The sequence below is a fragment of the Bufo bufo genome, chromosome 6 (assembly GCF_905171765.1).
Source record: "Bufo bufo chromosome 6, aBufBuf1.1, whole genome shotgun sequence".
NCBI lineage: Eukaryota > Metazoa > Chordata > Amphibia > Anura > Bufonidae > Bufo > Bufo bufo.
In genome coordinates this window covers 411,216,458-411,238,257 of record NC_053394.1, presented here as the reverse complement: position 1 = coordinate 411,238,257, position 21,800 = coordinate 411,216,458, and positions in this window count along the sequence as shown.

Here is a 21,800-nt window from a genome sequence, read left to right as displayed (position 1 = left end):
TGCAGGTTGTGCTAAGGTTCAGAACGTAAATGCCTCGCTTCAGGCTCTGATGGCACAGCGTGCAAACCACTCGGGTCTTGTCGTCAGCACATTGTTTGAAGAACTGCCGCGCCAGGGAACTCCTTGAAGCTGCCTTTGGGGTGCTCGATCCCAGATGGCGGTGGCCAGTAGCAGGCGGACTCTCTTGGCGGCGGATGTTCTGCTTTTGCCCACTGCTCCCTCTTTTGCTACGCTGTTGGCTCGGTCTCACCACTGCCTCTTCCTCCGAACTCTGAAAGTCAGTGCACGACCTTCATTCCATGTGGGGTCTAGGACCTCATCGTCCCCTGCATTGTCTTCCACCCAGTCTTCCTCCCTGACTTCCTGTTCAGTCTGCACACTGCAGAAAGACACAGCAGTTGGCACCTGTGTTTCATCATCAGAGACGTGCTGAGGTGGTATTTCCATGTCCTCATCATCAGGAAACATAATGGTTGTGCGGCAGTGCATTCTATGTCTTCCACCGCTGGGGAAGGGCTAGGTGGATGCCCTTGGGAAACCCTGCCAGCAGAGTCTTCAAACAGCATAAGAGACTGCTGCATAACTTGAGGCTCAGAAAGTTTTCTCTGATATGCATGGGGGTGATGTGACAAACTGATGGGCTTGGTTTTCAGGCGCCATCTGTGCGCTTTCTGCAGATGACTGGGTGGGAGATAATGTGAACATGCTGGATCCACTGTCGGCCACCCAATTGACTAATGCCTGTACCTGCTCAGGCCTTACCATCCTTAGAACGGCATTGGGCCCCACCAAATATCGCTGTAAATTCTGGCGTCTACTGGGACCTGAGGTAGTTGGTACACTAGGACGTGTGGCAGAAAGGCCACGTCCTCTCCCAGCACCACCACGACCGTGTCCGTGTCCCTTACTAGATGTTTTCCTCATTGTTACCGTTCAATAAGACAAAAATTAATTGGCCCAATGTATTGAATTCAAATTCAGGCCTTTTTTTACAGACACCTAACACTATCTGGCTATCTATTTAGGTACCGTATTACACTAATACAGGCACAGCAGTAACCACAGATTTAGCTGAATATAAATTGGAGGCCTAGTATTTAGGCGGTGGATGACAGGTATACGTTTATGGACAGAATTAGACTTGGTGATGCACGGTAGCATTTGAAGTTATTGAGAATGACCCTATCCGCACCTTCAATCTAATATACCCTTTTATGGAAACATTTAAACTTGGCCTGATACAGCAGAAAACAATTATTTAGGGAATTGCTAAGTTGGAAATTGTATTTCAACCCAGAACAAAATATATCCTTTGCCAGACAGCAGACAGTATTACAATTGGCTAGCCACAGCTGAAACACCAGATTTAGGGTAGTGCTATTTTGGCAATTGTATTTTACCCCTCAATAAAATAGCAAGCACAGCCACACACTACATCTTGGCCACCTACAGAAAGTGTGGAGACATCCACATCAACAGCCACGCATGGCGTTACCTCTGGATAGGGCCCCCCCACTTTGTCTATAAGCAGCAGACCCAGAAGACGCCCCATGCAGGAGGACCATTTGGACCATTTTGACAAAAGTCTGGCGCATCATTTGAGGAGTGTGCCACCACACCTTTTGCTGAGTACTGAGGCAGCTATTGGCATTGTTGTGTATGCTGCCATTCCTCCTCATGATCCGTCCGACATATTTTTTGGCGTGAAAAATTGGAGAACGTCTGGGCCCCAGCTAATTTCCCAGGTTCCACAGGGGCCGCCACAATACCCTACAAGTAGGGATCATTATGTGACACAAAGTAGTCCATACAGGCAACTGTATGTCGATACTACATATGGCCATCCTGGCCCCTCAGCCTCCCAAGCTACTACATCCCAGCACTCTATTCCTCCTTCCCAAAACACCTACCATGGGTCGCAATTTCAGGCTGTGCAAGGTTCACCCAGCCGTTATCTTAATTTGTAATGTATATTTTTTGTTTGCTAATTTATTCATTTTTTAAACTTTCCATAAGTGCTCTGTGCATTTCCTTGTTTGCGGTCTTTCTTATACACATGAAATAATTAATTAAATTTATTTAGCACAAACTGATAGAACACAATAATTGAACACGTTTCCTATACATTTATAGAACCGAAATACACGTTACTATATAAACATGATTTATAAATCATTTACACACATAAATGTGAATTTTGTTGAATGACTTTATTCGACATTTGTCAATTCATTATACATATCTTCCAAATAAACTTCCAAACATTTTAATATCCATTATGCACACAATAGTCTAGACAATACAGATGTAGTTTAGTAACATGACACATGTAATGATAGTTGTTAGTATTTGATAATGATGCCAACTACTACTTTTTTAATTATGATGGTGATACTGACATACATTTAATAATAGTGCTTAAATTTATCTGTACAGTAATGAGGTATTAGTACATATTTCACATAACCTGTTTAAAATTTAATTTATTCCTATAAAATGAAAACCTATCACCCAACACTATAACCAACCACACAACCAAAACTCGGCCACAAATTTACCTTTCCACTAATAAAATGTATGCTTGGGGTTTTGATATATGTTGGCAGTAAAGTTGAATGTAGAGGATGAATCAGTTTTTTGTCACGCGCATGAAAAACGCATGTAATCCGCGTTTAACAATAACGGGACAAAATCGCATACAAAACTGACAGCACTCGCAAGCAAAAGCGCACAATTTTCCCTGAACGCACCTGCAACGCATCCGGACCAAATCCATGACGCCCGTGTGAAAGAGACCTTAGAATTTTAGAAGCAAATCTTGAATTTTTTTTTAAAAAATTCAAAACTCACTTTTTAAGGCCTACATAATAGAAACCACCCAAAAATAACCCCATTTTAGAAACTACACCCATCAAGGTATTCAAAACTGATTTTACAAACTTTGTTAACCCTTTAGGTGTTCCACAAGAATTAGTGCAAAATGGAGATGAAATTTCAGAATTTCACTTTTTTGCCAGATTTTCCATTTTAATCCATTTTTTTCCAGTTACAAAGCAAGGGTTAACAGCCAAACTAAACTCAATATTTATGGCCCTGATACTGTAGTTTACATTAACACCCCATGTGTGGTCGTAAACTGCTGTACAGGCACACATAATTGCGCAGAAGGAACGGAACGCCATATAGTTTTTGGAAAGCAGATTTCACTGGGATAATTTTAAGCTTCCATTTTAAACTTCCATTTGAACACCCCCTAGATGCACCCCTAGAGTAGAAATTCCAAAAAAGTGACCCCATTTTGGAAACTAAGGGATAAGGTGGCAGGTTTGCTGGTACTATTTTAGGGTACATATGATTTTTGGTTGCTCTATATTACACATTTTGTGAGGCAAGGTAACAAAAAATAGCTGTTTTGGCACCATTTTTATTATTTACAACGTTCATCTGACAGGATAGATCATGTGCTATTTTTATAGAGCAGGTTGTTATGAATGTGGTGATACCTAATATTTCTACTTTTATTATTTTTTTCTTACATTTAACTCAATAACATCATTTTGTAAACAAAAAAATTTTTTAGTGTCTATATATTCTGAGAGCTATGTTTTTTTCATTTTTTGGGCGAATGTCTTAGGTAGGGGCTCATTTTTGCGGGATGAGGTGACGGTTTGATTGGTACTATTTTGGGGGGCATACACCTTTTTGATCGCTTGGTGTTGCACTTTTAGTGATGTAAGGTGACCCCAAAAAATTTTTTAGCACTGTTTTTATTAACATTTTTTGGGACGGTGTTCATCTGAGGGGTTAGTTCATGTGATATAGAGCCGGTCGGTACGGACGCAGCAATACCTAATATGTCAACTTTTCTTTTTTTTCCTATTCTAAAATTTATTTTTTTACTTCATTTTGGGAAAATGACTTTTTATTACTTGAAACGTATTTTTTGTAAAACATTATTTTTAACCTTTTTTTTACTTTATTTTTTGTCCCACTCTTCAACTTTTGGGGGTCTGATCCCCCTTTACAATACTTGTGTGTTGTAAAGTATTGGCTTTACGTGTATTACCAGTGTAATACACTTACAGCCTGCTTGCCTGTGAGATACAGGGGGCTGGGTCTCACAGGCTATCACGGAAGGCAGCTACGATGCCTAAAGAAGGCATCGGGCTTCCTTCCCTGCGATTGGGTCCCTGTCACAGCAGCGCGAGGACCCGATGGCAGCTCCGATCCCTGCATGGACATCGCACGTGCCTAGGTCAGCGCGGACCACGGCACATCAAGGGTTAATGCGCCGGCATCGGTGTTTTCACCAATGCCGGCACATGCGGCAGGGGTCCAGTTATAGGTGACTGCCAGACCCCTGCCGCGGATCGGGCAGGCACAGCTCCTGCACCTGCCCCATCACCGCGCCGTACATGTACGGCGTTGGTCTTTAAGTCACGGACGTATACGCTGTACATGTATGGAGCGGGTCCTTAAGGGGTTAAAAGAGAATTATTTACAACTAAAAATTTTGAAAGGTTGGTGTATTATGCTTATAAAGAAGGCTTGAGATTAGAGGAGAATTAATAGAATAAGTATGCAAAATAGTGTATTTTATTGGTTTTTATTTTCGTTTTTTAATTTGAATAAATAAAATAAGAACTGGTTTCAGGGGATATATTTTAAACTTTTTGAAGCATGATGGGGTACCCCCCCAAACTTGGCCTTTTGGCATCTGCAATCACATTTGTCTTAAGCCCACTTCTGCTATTCAGCGTGAGGCTATTTCCCTAGGAACAAGAGTTCCCGGTCCCCGACCACCTCTCAGCCTGCTGCCTGACGGTCCTGGTGTACGACATTAGATGGTGCTTACTTCGATCTCAACTGCCAAAGACGATCGAAGATCTTCAGCAACCCAGTGATCATCGAGAAGGATCTTCAGGAAAAGGAAACGCCAAGGAACCCAGACGACAAGGATCAGTGACTGACGGGGATCCCTGAAAGCAGGAAGAATCCTGACAAAGAGGACCGGAGGAGAAAACTGACATCCCTGCTCCCAAGAAGACTCTGTCCAGCAAGCCAGAGAAGACCCACACAGCTCTTCCAGCCCCCTCGGAGCCTGCAAGGACCCTCCAGAAGAAAATAAGAGGCAGACCCTGCCGGAAGAAGTCATGGCCCACGACCAACAAGCAACAGAAAGGCACCCGAGGAACGGCCAATACAAACCCCTCCCCAAGATGCCAGCACCTTTGCCTCCACAGCAAGGGGTCAACAGCAGAAAGCCTAGCCAGGCTCTCCCTCTGCTGGAGCCCTGAGTGCAAAACGTTGTGGCTCTACTGCCTAAGGAAGTGGATGGGAGGAAACCGCACATATCATACGGGATATTTTTTAAGAAAATGTTTATGGATCAGGGCTTCTCCAAGAGCGAGACCTGACCATGGAAGAGGGCCTCCAGCACCTCCCCCTAGCCTTCTCCTTGGGTGACTTTTAAGGACTCATCTACTACACAGACATGCCACAGATCTGCCAGACGTGTAGCAAGAAAAGATACAAGGTGAAGATCTGTAAGGAAGATGCCTGGGCCATGTTTTTGACCCTTGGTGGGTGGCTAACATCACTAAAAGGGAAAATCCAAAAATGGATTACAGACAAGGAACCCCAAGGAATTGGAAAAGGGTTGATGTAACTGCACTAAAGCTAGGAGAAACTACAAGCCTTAAGCTAAAAATTAGTTTTCCAAAGGCCACAGACCAAATGGGTTGTAGCATGCCATACTCGAAAGATGTCTTGGGTCGGTATGTGCATGTTCCAACCTGGGCATGGGCATCCAACTTCACAGAGGGGGATAACTTATACACAGAGAGGAGCTATTACTTATCTTGAAACTGAGTATAATCATAGTGATGCTTCAACATGCACGTGGGAAAAATATCACAGTCCCATGGGGAGCAAGACTAGTACACCATGGCGCCTTTTCCACAAATCCCTGAGGCTAGTAGAGCTAGCAGATATGTTGGTGCACTATAGAAGCAGCGCATTTGCGCTACCCAAAGATGTCTATAGTGTATGTGGTCATAATGCATGCAAGTGGTTAACTTTGGGAGCAGAGGGATCCTGTACTCTGGCTAGGCTAACTTCTGCAACTTGGGTATGGGAGAATACAGATTTTTCATACGGTAACATCCCCCAGCACATGCTATATAAGCAAGAGAGTAAGGCAAAGGAACTGATGCATGTTCCCTGGCACGTACAATTTGGCATATCCTTGAACCTTATGGGTCTGCCAGTACTCATAACAGAAAAACTGGCAGAATTGTTTGATAATGTTACAGAGTATATTTTTGATGCCCTAAACATAACATCATCAATCACAAGGCAGCTGGCATTGTTATCTAACCAGCACAACCTGGTGCTGGATTATTTAACAACCTTGCAAGGTATTATGTGTCAGGTGGTGGGTCCTGCCTGTTGTCATTACATAGATCCCTCTGGTCTTTTGCAGGTCAAGCATGATGTTGAACAAGCCAAAAGGTTAAAAGGAAGAATTTAGAAAGCTAATTCAACGGAGGACTGGAATTTTCAGTGGCCAAGTTGGGTCAGTTTTGTTTTGATGCCGGAACTAAGCTTTTGTTCTACTTGTCTAAAAGGGTGAGAATGTCGGAAAGGAGGAACCAATACAAGTCCATGTAGTCCAAACAAAGTACAGTCCAGGGGGAGATGATTAAAGAAGCTGAAGTCACCTTTGAACCCCTGGAGTTTGGTGCCACATATTTTCATCATACCAGTCCAGTGTTATATGATACGACATCAAGCTAATCCCATTAATGTAGTGGTATATCTGGTCTGCTGGAGCTCAGCCCACTTCTGTTTGGTCAGAGCCCCCATATTGGTGAATGACATTCAAGTACAGTGGGATGCGAAGGTTTAGGCAACCTTGTTAATCGTCATGATTTTCCTGTATAAATCGTTGGTTGTTATGATAAAAAATGTCAGTTAAATATATCATATAGGAGACACACACAGTGATATTTGAGAAGTGAATGAAGTTTATTGGATTTACAGAAAGTGTGCTATAATTGTTTAAACAAAATTAGGCAGGTGCATAAATTTGGGCACCACAAAAAAGAAATGAAATCAATATTTAGTAGATCCTCCTTTTGCAGAAATTACAGCCTCTAAACGCTTCCTGTAGGTTCCAATGAGAGTCTGGATTCTGGTTGAAGGTATTTTGGACCATTCCTCTTTACAAAACATCTTTAGTTCATTCAGGTTTGATGGCTTCCGAGCATGGACAGCTCTCTAAGTCACACCACAGATTTTCAATTATATTCAGGTCTGGGGACTGAGATGGCCATTCCAGAACGTTGTACTTGTTCCTCTGCATAAATGCCTTAGTGGATTTTGAGCAGTGTTTAGGGTCGTTGTCTTGTTGAAAGATCCAGCCCCGGCGCAGCTTCAGCTTTGTCACTGATTCCTGGACATTGGTCTCCAGAATCTGCTGATACTGAGTGGAATCCATGCGTCCCTCAACTTTGACAAGATTCCCAGTCTCTGCACTGGCCACACAGCCCCACAGCATGATGGAACCACCACCATATTTTACTGTAGGTAGCAGGTGTTTTTCTTGGAATGCTGTGTTCTTTTTCCTCCATGCATAACGCCCCTTGTTATGGCCAAATAACTCAATTTTAGTTTTATCAGTCCACAGCACCTTATTCCAAAATGAAGCTGGCTTGTCCAAATGTGCTTTAGCCCACCTCAAGCGGCACTTTTTGTGCTGTGGGCGGAGAAAAGGCTTCCTCTGCATCACTCTCGCATACAGCATCTCCTTGTGTAAAGTGCGCCGAATGGTTGAACGATGCACAGTGACTCCATCTGCAGCAAGATGATGTTGTAGGTCTTTGGTGCAGGTCTGTGAGTTGACTCTGACTGTTCTCACCATTCGTCGTTTCTGTCTATCTGAGATTTTTCTTGGTCTGCCACTTCGAGCCTTAATATGAACTGAGCCTGTGGTCTTCCATTTCCTCAATATGTTCCTAACTGGGAAAACAGACAGCTGAAATCTCTGAGACAGCTTTCTGTATCCTTCCCCTAAACCATGATGGTGAACAATCTTTGTCTTTAGGTCATTTGAGAGTTGTTTTGAGACCCCCATGTTGCTACTCTTCAGAGAAAATTAAAAGAGGAGGGAAACTTACAATTGACCCCCTTAAATACTCTCTCATAATTGGATTCACCTGTGCATGTAGGTCAGGGGTCACTGAGCTTACCAAGCCAATTTGAGTTCCAATAATTAGTTCTAAAGGTTTTGGAATCAGTAAAATGACAACAGTGCCCACATTTATGCACCTGCCTAATTTTGTTTAAACAATTATAGCACACTTTCTATAAATCCAAAAAAACTTCATTTCACTTCTCAAATATCACTGTGTGTGTCTCCTATATGATATATTTAACTGACATTTTTTATCGTAACAACCAACGATTTATACAGGAAAATCATGACGATTAACAAGGTTGCCCAAACTTTCGCATCCCACTGTATGTCCTGGTCCAGGGGATCTGGCCAGAAGTAGCTACAGTATGCGGGTGCAATGACCAGCCTAAAGAGCAATACCCATGTTTAAAATTAGGAATGTGTACCTAAGTGAACATAAGTATTGCCAGATGCCAGTAACCTTTGACCTTGCTATATATGAACACATGGGCCATAGCCTTTAACATGTCCACTATTGCAGACAGATGCTGCTTGGTCTCAGGTTTTGTTATGTACATATATGGTAAAGTCCTATGTTATCTTTTCGCTGTAAAGGCAGGTCCAGGTTATTTTACTATAAATAAAGCAACTGAGATCTCATGGATAAGGGACTCTGTTTAACACTTATCACCTGTGTGCTTTGTATTATCTCTTCCTGGCCAGCAATTTCCTTACCACAAAATAGTGGTAGGTTGTGGTGGCTCACTAGCAAGTAGTTAAGGTATGGTGCTGCAAGCTCATATAGAGGGAATCACCCCACCCTCTCTTAAAAGGCAAATGTAGTAAATAGGAAAATGAGCGAGCACTCATACACTTGGCAACCAAATTGACATGTGCAGAAAATATTTATTAAATCCCCATAAAATACAAGTAATAAAATTTATAAGAACAATGTAGCAATAATATACAACATTACAGTCACATATATTGTGGTAGATATGATCGATACTATATTCGATAAAAATATATTCGATAGAAATATTCGATAAATTGAATGGTAGAAAATTCAATGTTGAAATATTCGATAGAATATTCGATACCACTCAATAGTGTCGATAAATTCAATAATATATATCACACCAAAAAACTTCAAGTATATGATGTTATTTGGGAAAGAGGGGGTATTATCTTCTAGCGCTCTATCCCAATTTGGGAAACTGAATGTCACTGAAAATGTTGTAGGTGTATTCACTGGGAGCGCAATATGTTCATAAAGTGTCCACAGGAATCCTGATAATGTGAAAAGTCTCTTATAGCATATCCTTTTAAGGTCGATATGAGCTTTGAATCGAAGAAAACTTTAAATCGATATTTGGCTTACCGTCTAGCGTCTGTTGTCTCCCTATTGCTTCAATGGAGCTTTAAATATTTGCCGGCTTATTCAGTCGCTCCATACAGCAAGCTGGTTTAAATTTCGCGGGAGTTCCAAAGATCGCGGGAGTTGCCACTCTGTTCCGCAATTTCCTTTGGTGCAGCTTTCGACGATAAGAATAGTTAATCCTTTACTGTAGAAATTTTCTTCTGTATGGCCATACAGTATTATCGGAGGCTTTTCAATGCAGGTACATCACTTGTTTCACCATACGCGTTACGGGTAGATTCCCTGTCCCTTCCTCAGTGGTCAAGGGTCTGCCTGCTCTGCCTCAATTTTTATCCATTCCTTTAATTGCTTCCCAAATCTCGGACACCTGTTGTTCATACTACTCCCAGTTGGCCAGGGGATAATTCTATACAGCCTTGATTTTTTTTTTTTCTTCTTGCAGTTTCCATGCGTTTTTTGGCCCAGATGTCCCAATTGGTGTGATATATCATTGTGTGAAATATAAACTTGATATCTAATTGCTAACACTTATAAAATTACTTTTTATAATAAAATATTATTAAACAAATTTTCAAGATTAAAATATCAATATAACAATAAATAATAAATGTGAGAAATCTTGAAAGTTTCATAGGAATCCTAGAGTTTGATACAATTATTCGGATTTGATAGAGAAAGAAGGGTGAGTATCTCGGAGCCAAGGACACGTCGCAGCCTAGCATGTGACGTGTCGTCGGCCACGAGACACCCAACCTACATAAATCCCAAAATTTTCAACTCGAATTAAGGCCTTTCGGTTGTAGAGATCCAAATTCATAAATGCGTCTGGATTCTATCCTAGACATTTGTCTGAAAATCACTGCCTCTCCAGTGTTTCTCCACCTTCTCCAGTGCCGTAAACACCAGACTTGATGGATCCTGATTTTGCATCTCTTTATAATGTTTAGATAGGGAATGTTTATCATAACCCTTCCTGATGTTGGCAATATGTTCGGCCACTCTTTTTTTAAATGGCCTCTTGGTACGTCCTATATATTGTCTGTTACAGGGGCACTGGAGAAGGTAGATAACTCCACTGGAGTCACATGTAAGACAATCTTCTATCTCCCAATTAAAATTGTTCTGAGTCGAGGGGACATTAGTCGTCAGGCGGGGTTTTTTATTCATTCTACAACCCATACACCTTCCACATTTATAAAAACCCTTCAAACTCAGCCAAGTTCCTGAAAAACTCAACTTATTCTGTTTCCACGGTTTTACGGTAGGGGCCTTTTGATACCTAGATTGGGTGCCCTAGTGAAGGTAATCGTCGGAACAGTCGGGAGTAAGTGTCCCACAATTTTGTCATTCAACACATGGTGCCAATGGGTTTTAATAATTTTCTGAATCTTCCTATAATTCTCATTAAATGGAAGAACAACTCTCATGGCTTCTTCTTTATTTTGTGTTTTATCTTTCTCATTATCTATCTCATTTTTATCTTTATTGTCCTCCTTATTAAAGAATACTTCTATCTAATTTCCTAATTTGGTTGAGTGACTCCTCCACTAAGTTTTCAGGATATTCCTTCTCAATAAATTGTCTTTTCATCTCAATGGCTTCCATCTCAAAAGTATATCCCTCTGTGCAATTCCGCTTAATCCTACGGAACTGACCAGAGGGAACATTTGTCAGCCATTTTGGCAGGTGACAGCTAGAAAAATCAATATAACTATTTCTAGCTGTGGATTTACAAAATGTCTCACATATATATTTATTACCAGATTGTGTGATTAATAAATCCAAGAATTCGGTGCTCTCCTGTATGTTTGAGGTAAAGACCAGATTTAAATTATTAATATTAATTGTTTCTAGGAATTTTTCCAATTCTTCTTTACTCTGTTTCCAGATGAAGATCACATCATCTATATAACGGCGCCACAGGGCTAGATCCGTCCCCAGCCTCGGCTTGATGAGGTTGTACTCCCACTCGGCCAAGAACAAATTAGCATAGCTGGGGGCGAATCTGGTCCCCATGGCGGTACCCCGCTTCTGCAGGAAGAATTCCCCCTCAAGTAGTTGTGGCTCAGGATATACTCTATTCCTTTCGTTATAAATTCTTTTTTTATTGCTCCATACGAGCCATCTATTATTAATTGCATTTTTACAGCATCAATTCCTTGCTGATGTTCAATCACAGTTTAAAGTGACTGAATATCAAGTGTACCCATAATCCATCCAGACTGGACATCTAAGTTTTCCAGAATCTGTATGATTTGGGTAGTATCTTTAATATAGGAATTGGTTTTCTTGACTATTGGCTGTACCTGTACGTCTATATATTTGGACAGGTTGGATGTGATAGATCCCATCCCTGAGACGATAGGGCATCCTGGGGGATCATTCGGATTTTTATGCACCTTGGGCAGGCAGTAGAAGCATGGTAGCCTCCTCTGTGTGCCCAAAATGAAATCCAGTTCCTGTATCTCCTGAGCTCCAACTCAAATCTCTCAAGGGGGTCCCCCCCCCAATTTTTGATAGGTCTCCCCATCTGAAAGTTGTCGGAGACATTCCCTATTATATTTAATTGTGTCCATCACCACTACCACACCTCCCTTATCCGCGGGGCGTATAGTGATGGAGTGTTTTTTTTGTAGTTGTTTCAATGCCTCAAACTCTCCTCTGGTAAGATTGTTTGTGGCTCTTGATCTAGCTTTTAATTTGCAAATATCTTCCTCTACACACTTCTGAAAGGCTGCTATTTCTTTGCTGATTTCACTCCTTGGGAACATATTTGATTTATTTTCTTAGGAGGTTTTTGTTAGGGTTTTTTTGTCTTTTTTACGGTTTTCACTTTCTCATTCCTCACAATTGGATTTTTGATAAAAAATGTTTTGAGGCAGATATTCCTTATTAGTTTTTGTACTCCTATATATGTAGAGAATTTATCCATCTTATTGGTGGGGGCAAACTTCAGACCTTTCTCTAACAGATTATTTTGGGTTTTAGTCAGGGTGGTTGAACTTAAATTAATTATTGCGCTGAGATCCTTTGCTAATGATGTCTTTTGTGATATGTGTCTCTTCCTCTTACTTCGTCTTGTCTTTCTAACCCTCCTCTGTGTCTTGAGTGTTGGTATCTTAATTGTTCTATGTGGTTCATCTTTTGGGGTGCATGGTGATCCTGTCTCTGTGATATGTGATGTTGTCCCTTCCCTGTGTTCTGATATTGATAAGTGCTCTTGGGTCTTAAATTGTAGTGATGTGTCAGTGATTCTAAACTGTGATTGGGAGGTGTCCTTTCTCTGTGTCGTAATCGTGCTCTGTGATGTGCTGGGGTATGATCTAAAAAATGACGATCAGACAGCTCCTCATATCTGTTTGTCACAGAGATTGAGTAGCTGTCTGATAAGCCCTGTCGATCCCTATCCCCTTTCTTTTTCTTCCCTTTTGAAATCTCATTCTGTAATAAGGGAATTTGTTCCCCAAATATTTCACCCTGGTGATTTCTCTTTGTATTCTGGTGTTTTTTAGTTTTTTTATTAATGATCTCACTCTCAATTTTATCTAATCCACTACAAAGTCTTTGTTGCCACATTTCAAATTCACTATTTCTAGAGAATTTTTCAAGGTGGTCTTTTAATTTTCCAATTTTTTGATTCAGCACTTCCAATAGTGCTGTTCTCCTTTTTATTATGAGTTGCATGAGTGAAATGGAACAAGAGAATAGTAATCTATTCCATTCCCCCTCAAACTCCTCATCTAGGAGATCTTGTGCTGGGGTTTTGTTCAAGATTAACCCCTTAGGAATTTTACCATGCTCTATATACTGCTGTAGGGACCTTATCTCCCAATACTGTCTGAGTTGTTTCTGTAGTAGTCCCTCTAATTCTCTAAAGACATCTGCCATAGCTTTATCACTACTAAAAACATCATCCTGCATATCATCAAATTTAAAGTTTTCTGCTTTCACTTTTTTACTTTTAATGTGGTGCCAAATGTCCATAATCTACTGTAAAGGAGCTCACACACAGGGGTGAATAGTGTGTACAAAAAATAGTGGTAGGTTGTTGAAACAGAGTGGCAACTCCCGCGATCTTTGGAACTACCACGAAATTCAAAACAGCTTGCTGTATGGAGCGACTGAATAAGCCGGCAAATATTTAAAGCTCCATTGAAGCAATAGGGAGACAACAGACGCTAGACGGTAAGCCAAATATCGATTTATCTATTCAAAGTTTTCTTCGATTCAAAGCTCATATCGACCTTAAAAGGATATGCTATAAGAGACTTTTCACATTATCAGGATTCCTGTGGACACTTTATGAACATATTCCGCTCCCAATGAATACACCTACAACATTTTCAGTGACATTCAGTTTCCAAAATTGGGATAGAGCGCTAGAAGATAATACCCCCTCTTTCCCAAATAACAACATATACTTGAAGTTTTTTGGTGTGATATATATTATTGAGTGGTATTGAATATTCTATCGAATATTTCAACATTGAATTTTCTACCATTCAATTTATCGAATATTTCTATCGAATATATTTTTATCGAATATACACTGCTCAAAAAAATAAAGGGAACGCAAAAATAACACATCCTAGATCTGAATTAATTAAATATTCTTCTGAAATACTTTGTTCTTTACATAGTTGAATGTGCTGACAACAAAATCACACAAAAATTAAAAAATGAAAATCAAATTTTTCAAACCACGGAGGTCTGGATTTGGAGTCACACTCAAAATTAAAGTGGAAAAACACACTACAGGCTGATCCAACTTTGATGTAATGTCCTTAAAACAAGTCAAAATGAGGCTCAGTAGTGTGTGTGGCCTCCACGTGCCTGTATGACCTCCCTACAATGCCTGTGCATGCTCCTGATGAGGTGGCGGACGGTCTCCTGAGAGATCTCCTCCCAGACCTGGACTAAAGCATCTGCCAACTCCTGGACAGTCTGTGGTGCAACGTGACGTTGGTGGATAGAGCGAGACATGATGTCCCAGATGTGCTCAATTGGATTTAGGTCTGGGGAACGGGCGGGCCAGTCCATAGCATCAATGCCTTCGTCTTGCAGTGCTGACACACTCCAGCCACATGAGGTCTAGCATTGTCTTGCATTAGGAGGAACCCAGGGCCAACCGCACCAGCATATGGTCTCACAAGGGGTCAGAGGATCTCATCTCGGTACCTAATGGCAGTCAGGCTACCTCTGGCGAGCACATGGAGGGCTGTGCGGCCCTCCAAAGAAATGCCACCCCACACCATTACTGACCCAATGCCAAACCGGTCATGCTGGAGGATGTTGCAGTCTGTCACATGTGCTCAGTGTGAACCTGCTTTCATCTGTGAAGAGCACAGGGCGCCAGTGGCGAATTTGCCAATCTTGGTGTTCTCTGGCAAATGCCAAACGTCCTGCACGGTGTTAGGCTGTAAGCACAACCCCCACCTGTGGATGTCGGGCCCTCATATCACCCTCATGGAGTCTGTTTCTGACCGTTTGAGCAGACACATGCACATTTGTGGCCTGCTGGAGGTCATTTTGCAGGGCTCTGGCAGTGCTCCTCCTGTTCCTCCTTGCACAAAGGCGGAGGTAGCGGTCCTGCTGCTGGGTTGTTGCCCTCCTACGGCCTCCTCCACGTCTCCTGATGTACTGGCCTGTCTCCTGGTAGCGCCTCCATGCTTTGGACACTACGCTGACAGACACAGCAAACCTTCTTGCCAGAGCTGGCATTGATGTGCCATCCTGCATAGGCTGCACTACCTGAGTCACTTGTGTGGGTTGTAGACTCAGTCTCATGCTACCACTAAAGTGAAAGCACCGTCAGCATTCAAAAGTGACCAAAACATCAGCCAGGAAGCATAGGAACTGAGAAGTGGTCTGTGGTTACCACCTGCAGAACCACTCCTTTATTGGGGGTGTCTTGCTAATTGCCTATAATTTCCACCTGTTGTCTATCCCATTTGCACAACAGCATGTGAAATTGATTGTCATTTAGTGATGCTTCCTAAGTGGACAGTTTGATTTCACAGAAGTGTGATTGACTTGGAGTTACATTGTGTTGTTTAAGTGTTCCCTTTATTTTTTTGAGCAGTGTAGTATCGATCATATCTACCACAATATATGTGACTGTAATGTTGTATATTATTGCTACATTGTTCTTATAAATTTTATTACTTGTATTTTATGGGGATTTAATAAATATTTTCTGCACATGTCAATTTGGTTGCCAAGTGTATGAGTGCTCGCTCATTTTCCTATTACTAAAATTTCCTTACCACCCCTTGGGGGAGAACTCATCTTCAAATTTGGTACCCGCAGACTATGAGGGCGCCCTAGTTTAGGCGGGGTCTCATAGGCTTCCATACATCATACAGTTTCTTAGTCAGAATTACCCTTTTTATCTCGTCTACATCCACTCAGTCACAATTTCTTAGAAATTTTTCCATTATCCTGCATACAGTTATGCACTGAACATCCAAAATAGACAAAATGTAACGGACGGTCTTCAAATTATTAATCTTACCTCCCGTATTTTGAATAAGGTTGAAATTGAGGTACTGAGAAAGGGTTTGTCATTTGTACCGACCACTAACTTCTGCCTCTTTGGTTAAACCAAGGACCTGCATTTGTTTGGGAGGCGTCAAAAGTGGCAGAAATTCTTTAAACAATCCAATAAACAAACCTGTGACAGTCTGGGACTTGACGCTTCTGATTATGCCGATTTTCAGACGTTGATGGATCTTGAGGAAGAGGGTAAGAGGAATCCAGGACAGGGTCCTTTTACGAACCTTAAACTAAAGAGCAAAAGAACGCCGCCCCCCTTTAATTATGAGTGCAGAGACATCTTCCTTCAGATGGTAATATCAGATCTGGAGAAACTCGAGCATATTCGGCCCGTAGAATATAATCTATCACTGGTAGAGGTATCGGCATTGCAGTCACTGGAACGGGACAAATCAATAATCATAAAGCCCTCGGATAAGGGAGGGAATTTGGTGATCCTGGACCAGTCACTGTATTTACAGATGTGTATGGATTTGCTTGAAGATAGAGGGGGATATGGCACTCTATCCACTAATCCCACCATCAATTTCAAAGCCGATTTGAAGAACATACTAGATGAGGGTATCCGTAAAAAGGTAATATCACCTGCGGAGTATGACTTCCTATTACCGATGTTTCCTTGTACAGCCACATTTTATGGACTCCCCAAAGTCCATAAAGGGACTAGCCCATTGAAGGGTCGACCAATCATTTCAGGGGTGGACTCACTTAGTCAAAATAGTGGTATCTATATTGATCGTGTCTTGAGTCAGTTCGTCGTGTCCCTACCTGCATACACTAGGGACACGATGGACTTTCTCAATAAGATCGACACCATCAATTTGGAGCCGGACAATCAAGCATTCTTCAAGGAAGCAAAGAAATTACAAACAAGATTTAGAGAAAGGGGCTACCCGCAGGAATATCTAAATCAAGCCTTCAAACACGCAGTTATCCAGGATTGCACTAGTCTATTGGTTCCGAAACAAAGAGACCTAGTTAAGACACAATCACCCTACCTATGACTCAGCTAACCAAGATGTTATGAGGGTGCCTAATCGATATTGGTCCATACTACGAATGGACCAGGATCTGTCTGACATTCTCACGGAGAAACCATGCGTCAGCTATAGGCGGGGAAAAAGCCTTAAGGACCGTCCGGTCCATAGCCACTATGCCCCCGTCACCAGGGAGGGTACCTGGCTGGACCGCAAGCCGATAGGCATGTTTAGATGCGGAGCATGCGAGGCATGCAAATATATATCTACCGCTAAAACAATAACGTGCACAGCCACTAGACAGTCATTTGACATTAGGGACTTCTGTAACTGTCGCAGTAAAGGGGCCATTTACATCTGTCAATGTCCTTGTCCAAAGGACTACATAGGGAAAACGATAAGAGAGCTACGTAGGAGAGTATGTTAGCATGTTAACGATGTCATTAATAAAAAGGCCACACCAGTAGCTTCTCATATCAATGATGTACATGGGGGGAATTCTCTGTGTTAGAATTGGTACCACCATCTCCTAGAGGTGGGAACTGGGACAATAAGATACTGCAAAAGGAGTGTATGTGGATCCATAGATTCAAATCCCAGGCGCCTCTGGGTATCAATGAAAGGTTGACATTTACCTGTTTCCTCTGAGCTATGGCCTGGTTCGAGATATCCATATCCTCCCTTAAAAGCCGAGCCTTTAGTGATTGTATACAGTGTACGAAAATTAGACCACATGCGTAAAGCATGAAATATTATGTTATATTATTGTTGGACATTGGTGACTCAATATCAGGTCACTGTCCTGAGATTGACCACGTACTGCGGTTATTTCTTTTGTGAAAGTATATATATCAGGACTGAGTGTAACTATGCTGCAACGCTTATGAGATCTTTTATTATGGTGCACCACTTTGGTATTTATATAATTACCCACATGGTAGATGAATTATGTCCTATAATTATTGTGTCTGCGTCTGTTCCATCAATAGAATTTTTCTGTATCCTATCCCTTTACAAATCTCTTCCTGGGTATGATTTATGAGGCATTAATATATATGCCTGTGATAGGCATGCCCTGATCTATATTAATGAGAAGTGAGGGCAAACTCACTACGGTTTATTGTATAACCATAGGTACGATATAACCCACTATAAAGTTTTCCTACTTAGATGGGACACAATTAATCGATTTGGCCATTGTGCTGTAATTGGGGATGCAAGCACCGTGTGGAACGCAATAATATATCACAGGACTATACATGCTGGAACCAGGAAGTGATTTAGAGATCGGAGGCCGCGATTTGGAACGCATATGCGTTCCAGAGACCGGAAGGACAGCGCAGTATTGAATGTGCTAGTCTGCTGTGTCAATAACCGGAACATCCGCCCTGTGGAACGCATATGCGTTCCAACAACAGGAAGTGACATTAACCAGGAAGCCATGTAGACTACCAAAAGGGCTACAGGGCGCCAAGTGGCAGCACTTTAAATACAGCTGCAGCATCAGTAATAAACTGACTACCAGGGGGAACATGAACACAGGGAAGGACTCCAGCATGTAAGTTATATACACCATGTCATTAGAACTACAAGTCTCTGGACTACTTAGCTCTTATTCAACATGAGCACTATTTGTGACTATGACTTTTGATTTTAGTGTGGGTCTCACTAGGACTTCATGATAGGGGGACAACAGGAATAATCTCTTACTGGGATCTTCCCTACCATCTAAACTGTGAGTCCGCACTGATCTCTGCACTTACGCATATCTGGATGATAAACGTCAAACTGACTTGGGTATATGATCATTTTCTGCCCCATAGGATGAGGAATATACTGTCTACCTCTGAAGGAGTCCGCTGCAGGCACGATCATCAAAATGTGCACATAACTAGCCGGATATGATGCTACCAAGCATATCTACTGGCCTGATTACGTTCCCCCTTAATCAATTTATGTAGAGCGACTATCTCACTTTATATGTGCGACCTGGCTTTATGCTGGTGTACATCGTGTAGCACTTTTCTATGTGACCTGGCTATATGCTGGTGTACATCGTGTAGCACTTTTCTATGTGACCTGGCTATATGCTGGTGTACATCGTGTAGCACTTTTCTATGTGACCTGGCTATATGCTGGTGTACATCGTGTAGCACTTTTCTATGTGACCTGGCTATATGCTGGTGTACATCGTGTAGCACTTTTCTATGTGACCTGGCTATATGCTGGTGTACATCGTGTAGCACTTTTCTATGTGACCTGGCTATATGCTGGTGTACATCGTGTAGCACTTTTCTATGTGACCTGGCTATATGCTGGTGTACATCGTGTAGCACTTTTCTATGTGACCTGGCTATATGCTGGTGTACATCGTGTAGCACTTTTCTATGCGACCTGGCTATATGCTGGTGTACATCGTGTAGCACTTTTCTATGTGACCTGGCTATATGCTGGTGTACATCGTGAAGCACTTTTCTATGTGACCTGGCTATATGCTGGTGTACATCGTGTAGCACTTTTCTATGTGACCTGGCTATATGCTGGTGTACATCGTGTAGCACTTTTCTATGTGACCTGGCTATATGCTGGTGTACATCGTGTAGCACTTCTCTATGTGACCTGGCTATATGCTGGTGTACATCGTGTAGCACTTCTCTATGTGACCTGGCTATATGCTGGTGTACATCGTGTAGCACTTTTCTATGTGACCTGGCTATATGCTGGTGTACATCGTGTAGCACTTTTCTATGTGACCTGGCTATATGCTGGTGTACATCGTGTAGCACTTTTCTATGTGACCTGGCTATATGCTGGTGTACATCGTGTAGCACTTCTCTATGTGACCTGGCTATATGCTGGTGTACATCGTGTAGCACTTCTCTATGTGACCTGGCTATATGCTGGTGTACATCGTGTAGCACTTTTCTATGTGACCTGGCTATATGCTGGTGTACATCGTGTAGCACTTTTCTATGTGACCTGGCTATATGCTGGTGTACATCGTGTAGCACTTTTCTATGTGACCTGGCTATATGCTGGTGTACATCGTGTAGCACTTCTCTATGTGACCTGGCTATATGCCAGTATCTATATGGTTGCATTTACTTTGTATAGACTAATGTTGTATTACACCTCCTGATGATCCCGTAGCACTGTTTATGGGGGAAACGCGTCGAGGTAGTTTAGGTGTATGACTATCTAGTCAACCCTGACCAATCGTATTTTTGTATATGTCTGTACCATGTTATTGTTGTTTTTTCTGTTCTTTCTTTTTGCATCCAGTCGATATATATATATGTATATCTATTAATGATTTATATCCTCACAGCATATCTTGGTAAACTAGGAATATCCCTGTTGCACCCCCATAAGGACCTGTGAGGGGTAGGAGTCTAGGTACATGGACAGGGGGCCTCCACCATTAGGAGCTCTCCCTGGGCTGAGGTTATAGGATAGGGGTAGTTATAGGGACAAATATCCCCATACCCCAGGTTACCAAGTACACTGGATGTGATAAGATACACTATTCTGTTTATATATTATTTACGTTATAACAAGTGGACCCAAACGGGATCCCTTTTAAGGTATACCAATAAAATTGTTATTTTAGGGGTTACTCTATATCCTGCATACGGTTATGCACTGAACATCCAATTACAGTTAACTCCTAATCATCCTTTGCTTCCTCTTAGATTGATCCACCATATCCATTCAGCTAGATTTTTCACACATACAGTTCTAGACTTCTCACCAGTACTCCTTCCACTTCTAGTCATTTACATCCCGTTTTCTCCCTAAAATGTGTGCTGTCCGCATCAGTTGCTCCGTTCCGTGGCCCCGCAAAAAAAAACAAAAAAAACAAAAAAAACATGTCCTATTCTTGTCCCCGCTTTGCGGACAAGAATAGGCAGTTACATAAAAGGCTGTCCGTGCCGTTCCGCAAATTGCGTAGCGCACGGACGCCATCCGTGTTCTGCGGATCCGCGATTTGCGGACCGCAAAACACACCACGGTCGTGTGTATGTAGCCTTAGTCTCATATAGATGTCTGTTCTGTCGCTTTACTACATTTATCGGGGGTCACATATCAAAACATGCTTTTTATGCAGCTCTTTGATGGCCCCCGAGCGGCTGGAGGATGTGCCTCGTCATAAATTATTATGCGCATGCTCCGGCATTTTGCGCCTGGAAATGGTGTAAGGCCTCTTTCCCACAAACGATACAGACTGTGACCAAGTTCATTCAGTTTTGGCCTCATGCACACGACCGTTGTTGTGTTCCGTTCCGCAAAATGGGGTTCCGTTGTTCCGTGATCCGTTTCCGTTTCCGTGTGTCTTCCTTTATTTTTGGAGGATCACCAGACATGAAGGAAAGTAAAAAAAAAAGTCAAGTTTGCCATGCAAATGATAGGAAAAAACGGATGCGCGGATGACAATCTTGTGTGCCTCCGCGTTTTTTCACGGTCTTATTGACTTGAATGGGTCCGTGGACCGTTTTCCGTGAAAATAAAATATGACAGGTTATATTTTTTTTGACGGACTGGAACCACGGATCACGGACGGCAAACGGTGCATTAGTCGAGTTTTCAACGGACCCATTGAAAGTCAATAGTCAATATCACGAAGAACGGAACAACGGACACGGAATAAAACAACGGTCGTGTGCATGAGGCCTTTGTCTGCAATTGCGTTCAGTGTTTCAGTTTTGAT